At 39.4% G+C, this 14,757-nt stretch overlaps 1 long non-coding RNA gene across 1 annotated transcript; it reads right to left on the minus strand.

Moving 5' to 3' along the window:
- Window positions 1-5,924: 5,924 nt before the first annotated feature.
- On the minus strand, window positions 5,925-14,422 carry LOC133466554 (uncharacterized). The gene is made up of 3 exons (XR_009784958.1): window positions 13,261-14,422; window positions 13,094-13,186; window positions 5,925-7,256 (listed from the first exon to the last, which is right to left on the minus strand). It is a non-coding gene; the product is annotated as an uncharacterized LOC133466554 (long non-coding RNA).
- Window positions 14,423-14,757: the final 335 nt, after the last annotated feature.

A 14,757-nucleotide genomic window follows, 5' to 3' on the forward strand; every position in this document is an offset into this window, starting at 1 on the left:
AAAGATACCCGATGCGAGCGAGTTAATCTTCAATTCTCAAACTTTTTTTTACAGCAAATACCAACTCAAATAATACTTGGCTCTCCATGTACCAACGTATAAATATTGTTGTGTGCTAGGCACTGCACTTATATATAGGAAAATTAAATACTACAGTAATCCTTCGTTTATTGTCGGGATTAGGTTCCGGACCACATGCGCAATAGGTGAAATCCACGAAGTAGCGGCCACATTTTTTGTGGGGGTGGGGAGATTATTTATACATATTTTAAAACTATATACCGCCCCAGACTCGTATTAATCTTCCCCACACTCCCTCTAACCTCTACCATACTCTTAAACATTATTTAAACATACAGTAATGCACAGTATTTTTGTATGCCTTGTAATGTGTATTTTAATGATTTTTTTTTTTTTTAGTTTTAATGAAGGGAAGGAAGCGTTTATTTTACCACCCCAAAAAATTACAGTGTACACTCAAAATCCCGCGATGTGGCGAATTATGTGCAAGCCGCAATGACCTGAATGGTCCACCTTAAAAAAAAAAAAAAAAGGGACCATTCACCCAAGATAAAAAGACCGTATGCGTTTGTCATCTTTACGATGTGTCAACAGCGTAAGAGTAACAATTTATCATGGCGTTTTTATTTCCCGGCGAATCCTTTCAAAGGAGCGTTCGTGACAGGAAGCGCTCGTGAGTGCATAAATGTTTGCGTTATTACCGCCCGCACTCGCTACGTTGTACAAAAAGAAGAATGAAAGTTTGATGAGGCTCGTCAAAGAGGTAAAGTGTTATTTATTGCAACAATACAAGGGCCTGGCTGGGCTGCGCGTCCTTTTACTGTGCAGCCGGCATGGGTGTAATTTTTCTTAATGAGCACCGTCTACTACATGCTGCCGTCTTTACATCATGAACACGAGCTCCATTTATCACCACTATGCTGCAGCACTTACATTGATTGCATACGAAATAGTTATCTAATTGGAGATTCACGATAGTTCTTGACTTGATTCATCAACTTCAAAAGATTGTATTCAAAATAATAGAATCAATACACTTCAGTTACTGTTGTTCATTCACTTTCTTGTGTCACACAAGTGAATTTAAAATATTGATTTAAATACAAAAACTAATAAATAAACTATATTAATTCAGTTTGTTTTGTTCCATTATTAAATGAAAATATTGCTGTGCAATATAAAATAGCAAAATCATACAATTGTTCTATATAAAATACAAACCTTACAAAATGAAACTATTGTTAGAATAATTATGATTTTTTTTATACTGTATATAAAATTAAAATATTTTTGATTAATAAATAGTATATAAAATAAAATATTTTTACCATTTAATAATAATGTATTATCATTTCTCTATTACAATAATATAATAATGTAATAATCACTGTTTTGTTCATAAATAAAAATATTGCTGTATTTACATAAAACAAATGTTAATATAACTAATAACTATAATATAACTGCTGAAAGGATTGTCGGTACCCCCCTACCCACCCTTGAGGACTTGCACGCTGCCAGAACTAAGACAAGGGCGTGCAAAATCCTCTCGGACCCTCCGCACCCCGGTCACCGGCTCTTCCAGCACCTTCCCTCAGGTAGGCGCTACCGATCAATGCAAACTAGAACTAGTAGACATTCCAACAGCTTCTTCCCTCTTGCAATCAACTTCTTAAATAGCTAACCTATAATTCCATTACAACAAGCTGGCAATTTTTTGACTTGAGTTCGTTGTCACATTTCGGTGGGGCCAATTATGTATTACTCGTGCACTCGCTGTAGTTGTCTCGCCGTGCTGCACTATTTGCATATACTGGCCACTCATGCCAGAGTAGCATCTGCTCCATTTGCACACTGATTGAGGAGTATCCGTAACATTTGCACAACCATTGTCCCAGATTATCGCACTACTCGTCACTTTAAACCGCATACACTCCTTGAAGTCTCAGCGCCCTTTGCACAATGGTCATTGCACCGGACTATTGCGATATTAGTCATTCGAACTGGTCTAAGTACTAGAGGACTCTGCATCTTTTTGCACAATTGTTTTTTGTCAATGTCTCCAAAGTGTTCTGTAAATTGACTGTCTGTTGTACTAGAGCGGCTCCAACTACCGGAGACAAATTCCTTGTGTGTTTTGGACATACTTGGCAAATAAAGATGATTCGGATTCTGATTCTGATGAAAAAAATGCATTCAAATACACCATCAGAAACATTTAAAAAAATATTTTTTGTACATCACAGCAGACAAGAAAGGTCCACTTTTGACTTAAAGTGGCTGCCGTCATAAGTACGCGGAAGCAGACGTGTACTTAAGCATGTGAAGGCTGCATCTCTCTGACCTCTTTTACACACGCGGGCACAGTTCCCATGACACCGGAGTGTCGTTAACTAATCGTTTTTTTAATTCGAGCTTTACTGGCAAAAGTCGACGCTCCCTGCCACCTAATGGCCTTGCGTCATGCTCAAGGCAGCTTCGGAAAAAAAAGAAGAAATCCAACGTATCTGCTCGACTAATTAACAGGAAGAAGAGACCCACGTCACATTCTGCGCATAATAATGAAGCTCGATGGCACAAATTAGCAGTGAGCGCCTTGCTCGGAGGGGCAAAACGACCACTTTAGACAGCCAGGCGGCCATTTCCAAGGAACTTTTCAACGCAAGGAGGAAAAGTGACTAATGAGTCGTCTCCATGCCGAACACTCCGAACCCTGCTGGATACTTAATACCAGGAAACATTTGTTGTTGTTGTTGTTGTTGTTGTAAAACCTCATGAACATTTTTTTGGGGACCTTACATCGTCGATGTTGCGACACTGTCAGATGTTTTCAAAGGGTGATGAGTAGTTTTACTTTATTTTAGAAACAGCTGGGAGTCCAGTAATGAGCTCTCTGGGGACATTAACTATGCATTACATAAAGTGTATATATGTATGTGTTGATGGTATTTTGAGGTTCTTGTTCCTGACATTATACATTCCATACATTAGACTCACGCAATTTAATGACCTAACGAGCGTCTTAAAGAGCTCATTTTAGCCGAGCGGTAAAAGAGAGGTGAAGAAGACGATGACGACAAAGAAGAAGAAGAAGGAGTAGCAGCGCCCGGAGAGACGCTCCCCTGAGAAATGTCGGCTGTGACTCGAAGGCCAGCTCTTTAAGTCCACAGCTATAATTATGATGTAAGGAAACACTATGATGAATAAAATATCGTATGGGGGGGCCTTGACTGTGTGAAGCTTGTAGGGGCCTTAAAAAGTCTCCTTTCATGCATTTTTAATTAATGGCTAAATAAAAAGGAGCGCGCGCGAAGAAAACAGAGTTCACGTGGCGTCCAATGCCAAATACGACCGGAATAAAGTCAGAGAAGTATGCGAATAAAGCTCAAATATTATGTGAATAAAGTCAGATTTTTACCACAAAAAAAAAGTTTTGAATTTATTACATGAAAAAAAATCATTTAAGAGAAGACATTTGTAATATTACGATACAAACAATATTACAAGAAAAAAATACGAGAATAATGTTAAAATATTATGAGAATAAAGTCAGAATTTTAACTTGAAAAAACAAGATATCGCCGTATTGCTGGACTGGCACCTTTAACTTTAACTTTAACTGCAACTAATTTTAACAAGTTCTTTCTGTAGCCGAAATCTCTTGAATAAAAGTACAATAACGGATTCCTTTTAGTTGAATGCAATGGCAATTTGTAGCGAGTGAAGAGCAATGGTCCTTTGGCGCCTCTTTTATTTTCATATGTGCGTCAGTAATGAATCACAGTTAAGCGCAGGCTGCCGTGTAAGCTTGCACTTTATTAAAACAGCCTCGTTGCCAGTGCTGGAATATCATAAATTATCTCCCAAGTCATCTTTTTTTTTCTTCACTTCTCTACAGGAATGCTCACAGGAGAACAACAACAAGAAAGTAGAAAAACAAGTGAAATAAAATATGAATGCGACAACCTTGGCAACTTTTTACCCTCCCGTGTTTTGACTTTCTGTGGCTCAAGGCAGGAATTTAATCACACGTGGTTGTCTTCTTCTTCTTCTTCTTCTTCTTCTTCTTCTTTCCTGCGGCAACCGACTTGAGTGACGGATGACGGATATTTTCAGGTGGCGTTATGACCATAATAAAGTCATGGCAGAACAAGAATAACGTTGAAATATTATGAGAAGGAAGTCAGATGTTTACAAGGAAGTTGCATTTTTTTTGTTTTGTTTTTAGAATAAAGTCATAGTATTACAAGAAAAAAACCCCATTTAATTTATGGAAATTAAATATTGATAAAGAGGAAAAAGACGTTTTTATGAAAAAAAACCTATTTTTATAACAGATGATATTGGTGATATTCCTGTGTATGCTACGCTCATGAGCATGACCACAGTTTTATTACATGATTCTTTGAACGTTGTTTTCTTTATGGCTGCTTTCTCCAGATGAAAGTTATACACATGTAAATCATTTATTTATACAAATATGATTCGATACATGTAAACAGGAACAAAGCCTAAACATTGAATATTGTAATTTTTGGTGGCTCTGTCACGGCCCAAACCGGGAGGAAGCGCTGAGACCGGTTTTGCCGAAGTAGGTTGCGCATATTACCGGATTCATTCTAATTTGCTGGCTCGCGCCTGCGATTTGCAATCTGCACAAACCACGCCCCTATTTCCCCATGAGAGGAAATTCGTTTGATGCATCAAAACAACATTGGCGAGGAGGTTTGAAGTTGCGCAAGATGAGCCCAAAAAGGCAAAGAAATTTCACAGCGGCGGAAATCGAGGTGATCGTGTCAGAGGTGGAGGCAAGGAAAGGGACACTTTTCCGAAGTGTTTCCACTGGCGTGTCGATGACAAACAAAAAGGACACGTGGGCCAGAGAAAAAAGGAACTAAACTGTAGAAGGACGAGGACGACTTGATCTCTGAAGCTTTGAAAATGGTTTCTGAAATGTATGTTGACTTTCTGACTGTCCACATTGTTCCACGGTACCAAAAGAAGCAGCGTGCTTTCATTAACGTTCATTGAAGTATTCCTTGTATCAGATTAGTTAGTGTGTTCATCAGTCTAATTAATCCAGCTAGCCGGTTCAGTCGTTAGTTAGTTGATAAATTAGCAAGATAGCATAGAAGGCAAAAATCCCATTTCAATGAGATTGAAGGCTATGTTTTGTTACGTTATTATGCATGGTTCCATTGGTTCATTAGTTTAAGACTATTTTCCAAACATTTGCGTCTTGCACGGCTTGTCCGCTCAGAACAAATTAGCATGTTTCACATTGTCGGGGCGTGTGAAAGCATTTGCAGCCGCCAGCTGCCCGCCGCCGTTCCCAGCCGTGGTGCGAGCACGGAGGAGGGAGTCCCGTACGGCGCCACGCTTCCCTTCGCACATCGCGACAGTGAGTGAGGTCGTTACGGTTCATTACACAACGTGACAGGCGGTGCTCCCCAGTTCTTCTCTGTGGGCCGAAACACAATCAGAAGCACTGATGTTCATTTACAAGTCTAATATTTGTTTTCATGAAATCATATTAATTTATTCCCAACAGTCTCTTCATTTGATAGCATTTCTCTCGGCTGCACTGCTTCAAGTACACGTTGTCCAATCACATTTCAGCTTCTATGTGTTTTCAAGTCAATCTAATCTGCCCAGCGCCTTCTGAATCAGTAGCGCCGGCTGATGTAACTTAAACTATTGGCAATTGGACAGTTTCTTTAACCGAACCGATTTGACATTTGTCCTCACAAGGACCTGCGCATAGCGCCTCGATGACATCAGCATTTTTCTGTCCTCTGATTGGTGGGCTAGAGCAAAACACATCTGTAGCAATCTGCAGGCATTAATTTTGTCATGTTATCAGATCAATATGTAGATACCAAACCGCTTCGGATGATGTACAAAGTTGGCACGCTTGCATGCTGTTATATTCCGTTGTTGCATAGAACGGATGGTTTCTATGACTGATATTAAGAGGAAGGTACCAAATGCACAGCCCACCGCCGGTGCGTTCGCCCCTACTAACAAACGAACCTTTGCTAATGATACACACTTTGATTTAACAATTTGCAGTGCTATAAAAACAGCATTTCACGCTGTGCTTTTGCTTTTTATTGATCCCATTTTACATTTTGCCTGGAGCTGCAGCGCTAATGTATTCATAATTCATTAGCACAGCTGTCTTTGCCTTCTCCAGATCACTGAAACTGAAACGTTGCGTTATTATATAATGTAATGCATATGTGCATGTTGGATACACTTTGATCAAACGTGACCGTGCCAACAAGCACACACGCACACACACACACGCACAAAATGCAATGAATTGTGATGAATCACAAGTGGTTAACTTGAGTGACACTGTAGAGCGCAGACCTCCGCCAAGGCTGCACTATTACATTTATTAATGATATTGCAGAAGAAGCTGTAAATTGACATTTTTCCAGATTTACCGTTATACTGTATTAAGGGGAAAAAAGTGAAATTTTTCGAGAACAGTCCTAATCTAATAAGAACAATTCACAAATGTTTGAGAATGAGGTCATAATATTACAAGAGAAAAAAAACATATTTTAAGAATAGCAAATGGGAATATGAATTAAGTCAAGATAGTACCAGGGGAGAAAAGTCACTTTTTTTTCAGAATATAATGAAAAAAAGTCACACATTGTGTAGAATAAATTAGTAGTATTTATATACAGTACAGTATACAGTATTTCAAGAAAAACATATTTTCACTCATAGGAACGTGGAATTCAGGGGAACAAAGTCGCACATTTTTAAGAATACCGTACATTTTGAAGAATAAAGTCATATTTTTTTTAAATAAGGTAGGAATATCACAAGAAAAAAAGTCGAACATATTTTGGAAAAAGTCAATATTAAAAGAAAAACCCAAATAATTTTACAAGCAGAACATTAGAATCTTTTGGCCGACAGAAATGACCTTGGAACTCAATTTAGACAAAAGTTCCTGGCTCCAGGGGAAGATTTGTTTTTAAATGAGTCTGGTGGTCCTTTTTGGCTTGCGTTGCACGTGAGCGCAATGTGAAAGGTGCCAAACTAACTGAGATGGAACGTCTTTAAAAGCGCGTCCTGGGAACGCATCGTTTCCCATCTCAACACACCGAGCATCTCCGTGATGAATCCCCATTTAGTCGCGGGAGGCATCTCCAAGAGGGGGAACCGAAACTCCACAGATGGATCTTCTGTCAGCTCGGACAGCTGCCGTGTCGCTTTAATAAAGACGAAAAGAGCTCGGCGGTCAACGCGGGGCTCGTCACAGAGAGGCTTTACACATGATTTATTGTATCTTTGGGGATATTCAAAACAATATGAATTTGGGAATTTGAAAAACATCATCCTTGCTTTTCGGTGCGCCACATGAAAGCCTCATTTTGGCTTGTTTGGCGAGGAGTTTATTGAATCATATATCACCTCTGCTTTCACGATGAAAACAAAGGACGTTTTTGAAAAACGCATCATCATGCAACATTTTGTCTATTTTTATTCACAGGTTACAAGATAAATTTTTCATAGCAGCAGTTTTAAGGTGTTAAGAAATATTTAAAGCTCCACTTCTATTTTTTTAAATAATCTTGGATGCCCTTTTATCAGTTTTGCAAGATAATGTGGGTTGGAAAACTAAACTAACTAACTAACTAACTGACTGACTAACTAACTAACTAACTAACTAACGTATTATCTAGCTAGCTACCAACCAACTAACAAACCTGCTAACGAGCTAACAACCTAAACAACAAACTAACTAACTAACAAATGACCATGCTAGCTAGCTAACTAACTAACTAACTAATTAGCCAACAACTTCTTGGAGTCTGTGCTGAGTTGTCAGAAACAATCATTGTTTTATTACACTGCGCTAACAAGCCGCTAGTATTTGAACTACAAACCCAGAGGTGAATCTAGAAGGTATTTTCGATAGCAAATATATAAATGAGGCTAATATGAAATATGACTCAGGGGAGCCAGGGAGGGAAGTTCAAAGTGGTTTATGTTTAATTGCGGCTATTTATTTACATAAGTCTGTCAGGGAGAGCACAAAGCTCTAAAAGATTACCGTTAGCAGGCTAATAAGCTCTCGAGCGCAATGAATGCTAATGAGGGCGTGACTATAAATGCGCTGAAATGACTTAAACGATTTGCACATTTTAAACTCGGTCGCCTTGACCCTACACAATCTAGGGGGAATTCAATAACTTCACGCTGCTTTTTGTACATATTTAGTACAATTTTGACAAGCAAAGGTTAAAGGAGTTAATTAAGCAGCTTTCAAGAATCAGTCTTTTAATTTGCATTAGTTAACTTGAAATTCAGAATGTCTTTTAGCTGCACCGAGTCTGTATTTGGAAGTATGCCATGTAGGGGTCAAGAACACGAAACCCCAAAGGTCACTCAGTGGTAACCCCTGAAAAGTCAGTGAAAAACTGCCCGACAAGTTTCACAGATTGACACAAAAATCGGGAGGTCATGTCTATCGTAACAATGGAGCACCAAAAAGTCTCAAGGAACCATGCCCGTATTTGAACAGAAAATCAACAATTTTGGTTGCCAGGTTTGCGATGTGCACGGAATGTTACAAAAATAGTAACGTTAAAAAAAAAAAAAGGCATACTATATTTAAAATTCTGATTTTCAAATGTAAACAGGATGACTTGTCAAGTCATGGAGTTCAAGTTAAAGTTAAGTCGAATCCTATGAATATCAAGTCAAAGGCAAGTCTTTCATAAGTCTTAGCAAGTCTCAAGATGTAAAATTGGCGATTCGAGTCTGACTCGAGTCAAGTCATGTGACTCCAGCCCCCCACCTCTTGCTTGCTTTTCCTCATCAAAGTCTTCACAGACAGCGACAGCGATTAGCGGACAGTCAATCACGCACAGCTTATCATCAGTAAAAAAAATAAAAAAATGAATAAAAAATGACAATGTCCCTCTGCAAGCTATTGTGAACATCAAAAAAGCTGCTTCATGCTTTGTAATAAATTCTAAGCTACGACGATGATGATGATCCGCTCAGACATGTCGGCTCCTCTCTACCAAGCGCTCATGTCTTCATAAGATCCGCTCAGACATGTCGGCTCCTCTCTACCAAGCGCTCATGTCTTCATAATTAGACAGAAAACCTTTGATGAAAAAAAGCAGTGTAAGTGCAAAGTAGGCCTGCTTTTTAAAGAACGATCACTTCATTACGCACAACGCTGAAACCATCCTGAAGGCAGTTTGACTTAGCTACAAGCAATTTGGTAACCATCTATCTATCGATCGATCGATCGATCGATCTATCTATCTATCTATCTATCTATCTATCTATCTATCTATCTATCTATCTATCTATCTATCTATCTATCTATCTATCTATCTATCTATCTATCTATCTATCTATCTATCTATCTATCTATCTATCTATCTATCTATCTATCTATCTATCTATCTATCTATCTATCTATCTATCTATCTATCTATCTATCTATCTATCTATCTATCTATCTATCTATCTATCTATCTATCTATCTATCTATCTATCTATCTATCTATCTATCTATCTATCTATCTATCTATCTATCTATCTATCTATCTATCTATCTATCTATCTATCTATCTAACTAACTAACTATCATGAGTAGACCCTCAAAAAGGTCTCAAGAACCAATCCCAGAAAAGACAGGAAGTCGTCCATTTTGGTTTTAAGCGACCCTTTTATAATTATTTTGGTGATTTCAAACAGTTCTCCAAAAACAAATTTGCCCGACACTTTCCTGTTAGCTATGTGCAATTTGGTAGGCACGTCTATCACGACGCGACCCGAAAAAGTCTCAAGTGGCCCCGGCCATTTTGGTTTGCAGGTGCCATTTTGTCTCGGTAGCTTCAGCCCCTGAAGTTTTACTTAGCAACATGAAGTTTGGTGGACATTTATATGATGCAGTGTTGGACTTGAACAAGTTCAATGAACAAAATTTCATGAACTTGTGAACTGACTGTAGTGTATTTCTGCCTGATTAATGTTACTGAGAACGAGCTCATTCTGGCGTCTGTGAATGTATCTTGAACAGGAAGTTCACTTTCGTCAGAGCCGCTGTTGTTTACTGGCAGAATCACCAAACAGCGTCTGGTACCCGTATTTCCGGGTTTTGCCGCTGTTGTCACAGATGTGAAGACTAGATCCTGCTCACCTGCATATGTGGAGCACCTTCGTGCCTTCGTATTAGACCATCACAGCAATGTTTAAAGCTAAGTTTAAGTTAACTGTCAAACTTTTCAAACATCTTCAAGCTTTTTGACATTTATTTAAAATAATCTCAAGTCTCTCCTCTGTATTAATTTGCCTTTGCGTCGTTTGTTGCGTGTGGACGGCACACAGCAGTGAACGTTGACGACTCGCCATAAAACATGAAACACCCAAAAGTTAACTTCCCAAGGTCAGAGCTACATCACACACAAATGTATAAATGCAACAATTTGGCTCCTGACAGTCTGATTTCCGATCTAATACACCTAATGCCTTTGAGATGTGTGGAAGAATCATTGGTACAAAGACCTAAATCGACCATTGGCTTGGTAAACCGCCACTAAGACTGTTAAAGCCTTTTCTATCAGTGTCCTGAAAATCCACCGGATCGGCTTCGTGTTCGTGCATTGTGGCAGTCACGCCACGTTTGAGGGAATCAGCAGGGTTTGAAAAGGAACAGCTATCAGCAGCGGCTCAAAAAGCGAGCCGTCGTTCTCCATCTCTGGAGACGCGTTGATCTGCGGCGTTCAAAGAACATTCCGGCTTTGGGCTGCGCTTAGAAGCGTTTCAAACAACTTGCCTGACGTGTGCTTGTAATATCAATGCTGGGAAATAAAGCCAATTTGGAGCGGACGACGTTGGTAACCAGGTGGGGTTGTTCGATGCTGTTATGTTGAGGGTCAAGGTTTTGATTTAATCATTTGTTTTGTGGTTGCGTTTGCATTGTGTTGCACTGCATCATACTGACAGCTGTTTATTTCAAATGTTGGCACTCTGAGAAGGTAACTAAAATATTATAAATATGTATGTACAAATAATACATTATTATTTCTCGCCATAAAGGAAGATTTTTTTTTCGACACTGTACAGCTCTTGAGACGATTCAGGTGTGACCTAAAAGAAAAAGTGTCCAAGTGGTGGATTTGAAACTGTAACCAAATGTGAAAGACTGACATTTGAGAGCATTTTATAATATGATAATCATTTGAGAAGCAGTCCAGTCAATAGAAGCAGGCGGTTAGCATTGTAATGTAAATGACCGCCAGGGCCGCTTCTCTAGAGGCGCATGTAACAAATCGACTCACTGAAACCAATTAAAGTGCATTTTGCATGCACATAAAAAAAAAAAAATAAAAATAAAAATATATATATATATATATATATATATATATATATATATATATATATCACAATCGCAATTATGTATGTGCCGTTGGGGTAATTATCGCTCATTATCGTGAGTGGCTTGTGCGGGCAAAGTGAGAGTTGAACCATAACACAGCTCATTAGCCGCAATGACAGTAGGGAGATTTAGTGTTTACTAGCCTTTGCTCTTCGGGATGTCTCGCTACAATATCTCCTGTGTGTGGTAAATAACATGACACAATGCTCATTTTCAAAACCTAACATTTAAATATTCTTACTCTTTCTGGCACAGGATGTTATGGGGGAAATGTTTTTGTCAAATTGTCCTGATGTTTCATGGGAATTCTTTTAGCCTAGTTTGCGTTACTAAGCAAGCTAGCAATCAATCAACTAACATGAATGTTACATCACAATCTCCCTATGAAGTCTGAATGCGAGAGTGGGAATCAAACACTCCAACTTTTCCCCGCAAATATTCTTATTTGACATCCCATATAAATATTTGGTGTACTCGCTTTAATATTCCAACACACATAGCTTCAAAACCATCTCTCGAGATCATTCCTATCAGTTTTTGCACCGACTTCGTACAACAATCTCGCTTCAAAGTCCGACACGTTCACATACCTTATTTTGCGTTTGTTTCCTCATAAGGTCACCGAATGAACGTCAAATACAACACCGAGAGTAAAAGAAAAGTCCTGTGTCCAAGGGCAGCCTCCAAAGAGTCAACGCTTCTTTCGGATGCCGTTCGGGTCCTCCGTGCGAGGATCTACGTGAACTTTTCTCGTGATAAACCACGCAGGGCTGCCGTTCTCACGTATCGTTCCGTCTCAGAAGTGTTGGCCGCAGATGCAGCACGGCGCAAGAACGCATGACAAGAGTTTGGGCGGAAGGGATTTTGAAAGGCCACTGTTGAGTTTTCAGAACATTTAACAAGAGCCGCCGTGAATGGCCCCATGAATCATCTCCTCTCACCCCGATTGCGCACCTTTACTTTCTTTAATGTCTTCTTAGCTGGAGGGAAGAGAAACTGATTTTTTTTTCCCATCAACGTCTGGATGGGCTTTAATGTTTCTTGACAGCACTTGTTAAGGTCTGCTGGAGATTCTTTTTTTTTTTTCTACCACGTTAACATTATTGTCAATATTCAAACTCCTGTATGCAAAATTCCAAAGGAGCATTAGGATGTCTGATATGTTTGTATTGCAGAACAAATTTCCCATAGGAGATAGCTACCTGCACCAGAACTTCTATTTCAAAACCATTTACCAACTCTGTGTTCTATGTATATTAAGTGTAATTTTTGTGTACAGTGTTGGCCCACCACACTATTTCTATATAAGCCATGGCATTGGCCGGACCACAAAAACAATGACCCAGTCCCATTTTCAGCAAATAACGGAGGATAGGTTTCCCCGCAAAATTTGTGAATCGGCGAATTTGTGTATCCTGAACTGAAAATATGCGGGGTTTCACTGTGATGTAAAAAAAATAGCGTGCAATCACGCTTAAAACGAAACTGAAATAAAGTAAAACTACTCACTCATTAATGATGATAGGTCGTGTTAAGTGAAGAGTGAGTCAACTTTTCAGTCATAGTGTAAAAAGAGGTGAAAACAGCAATACAGATAAATAAAACTTTAAAAAAATAAATAAAAAAAAAAGTAAAATTACTCACCCTTTGTTGGAGGGTCATGGACAGGGAGCATTTAAGGAAACGGAGAGGGAGAGCGAGGCTTTCAGAAGGCGAGTCCACTTTGCATGTTCTTAGCTGTTATACAAGTGTAAAAAGAGGTTAAAAATATGTAATAAAGATTAGTTAAACTTAAAAATAAAATTACTCACCCTTTGATGGTGGGTGATGGACGGGACGTTATAAGGGAGACTTTGAGAAGGCGAATCATCATTGCTTGTTCTTAGCTACGATACAAGCGTGAGAAGAAGTCAAAACTATAAAAAAAAAAAGCAACCACTCACACTTTGATGACACATGACGGGCAGAAAGCTCAAGGCCAGTGGACTTTTTAGCTGCCCTACTCCATTCTATCTGATAGCTGTGCTGTAATGAGTAGTCAGGACAGACACTTGCAAAGAAAAGTATTTCCGTTTCGGTTCCAAATTTTCCAACACTGACAAACTCAACAAACTTCCTGCGGATGAAATGCTAATATGTGGGAAAGCCGCTCCTCTTGTTTTTGAAACATTCCAGCAAAAACCTTGAGTTGACTTTATCCAAGCAAAGCGAATACAGCGAAACACTAACATCAGGCAGCTTTTCAAAGCCCCTCGAAAACTTCTCCCCAAGTGTCGTCACAAGTCGATTGTCCTCTCTTTCTTTGGAGCACCTTTAGCCATGAAAATAAAAGCATCAGAACACTCCACAGTGACGAGATGTAAGAGGCGCTTTTTGTTGGCTTGGCCAAATCAATGATTTTCTTTCATCCCGATGAGTGGCAACGAGTTCATACTCATCCCTTTCACAGCACAAAACTGGAGTGCTGATTGAAATCAACTGTAAATTAAAGTTGAGAGCAGCAATTATCGGACCCTCGCACTCGCCCTTTTCACGGTGAATCCTCCTGAATGACTTTTGTGATGTCTTGTTTGGGACCCCTAAAATACAAACATTTGTTTGCATCAAGTGCTTGCAAAAATTGGTTAATTTGAGGCATAACACTGGGATTTGCCCCAAAATGGCTGCTTCAAACCAAAATGGGCAACTTCCTCTTCAATTTTATGCATGGGTTGTGATAGCTTTTCCGTGCGTCCCATTACGATAAACATGCCCACCAAATTTTGTGTCGACCGGTAAAACAAAGGTTGGGTGCTATCCCCCCTCCCCACCAAATTTCCAATTTTGTGTACAGAACCCTTAAAATACATACATTTTCTCCTGGATACACGTGTATGCAGAAATTGGTAAATTTTCTGGCACATAGAGATGCCACCTAAAAGGCAATTAATATAAAAAAGTGGCCAATTTAAAGTACAAGCTCTGGAATTGGCCCAAAATGGCCGACTTCCTGTTCAAGTCAAGGCATGGGTTGACCCAACTTCATGTCGACCGTTGATGCTAGTGTCAGGGGCTCATTTTTTTCCAACTTTCCAGGGGGCGCTACTGAGTGGGTTTTGGGTTGTCACGTATGGGATGCACACGATTGCACACAGTATTAGTGATTCGGCAATGATTGAGGTCCACGTTGGGATTCTTGTGTTGCTCCGTCGCCAAAACTGCAGTGTCTAAAATGTGATGATCGAACGCTTTATTGTAATCATCTTTGACACTGCTGGCGCTCACTTGAAGTCCCAGCGATGTCAGCAGACATTAATAATCCGCTTACA

The sequence above is a fragment of the Phyllopteryx taeniolatus genome, chromosome 16 (genome assembly GCF_024500385.1).
Source record: "Phyllopteryx taeniolatus isolate TA_2022b chromosome 16, UOR_Ptae_1.2, whole genome shotgun sequence".
Lineage (NCBI taxonomy): Eukaryota > Metazoa > Chordata > Actinopteri > Syngnathiformes > Syngnathidae > Phyllopteryx > Phyllopteryx taeniolatus.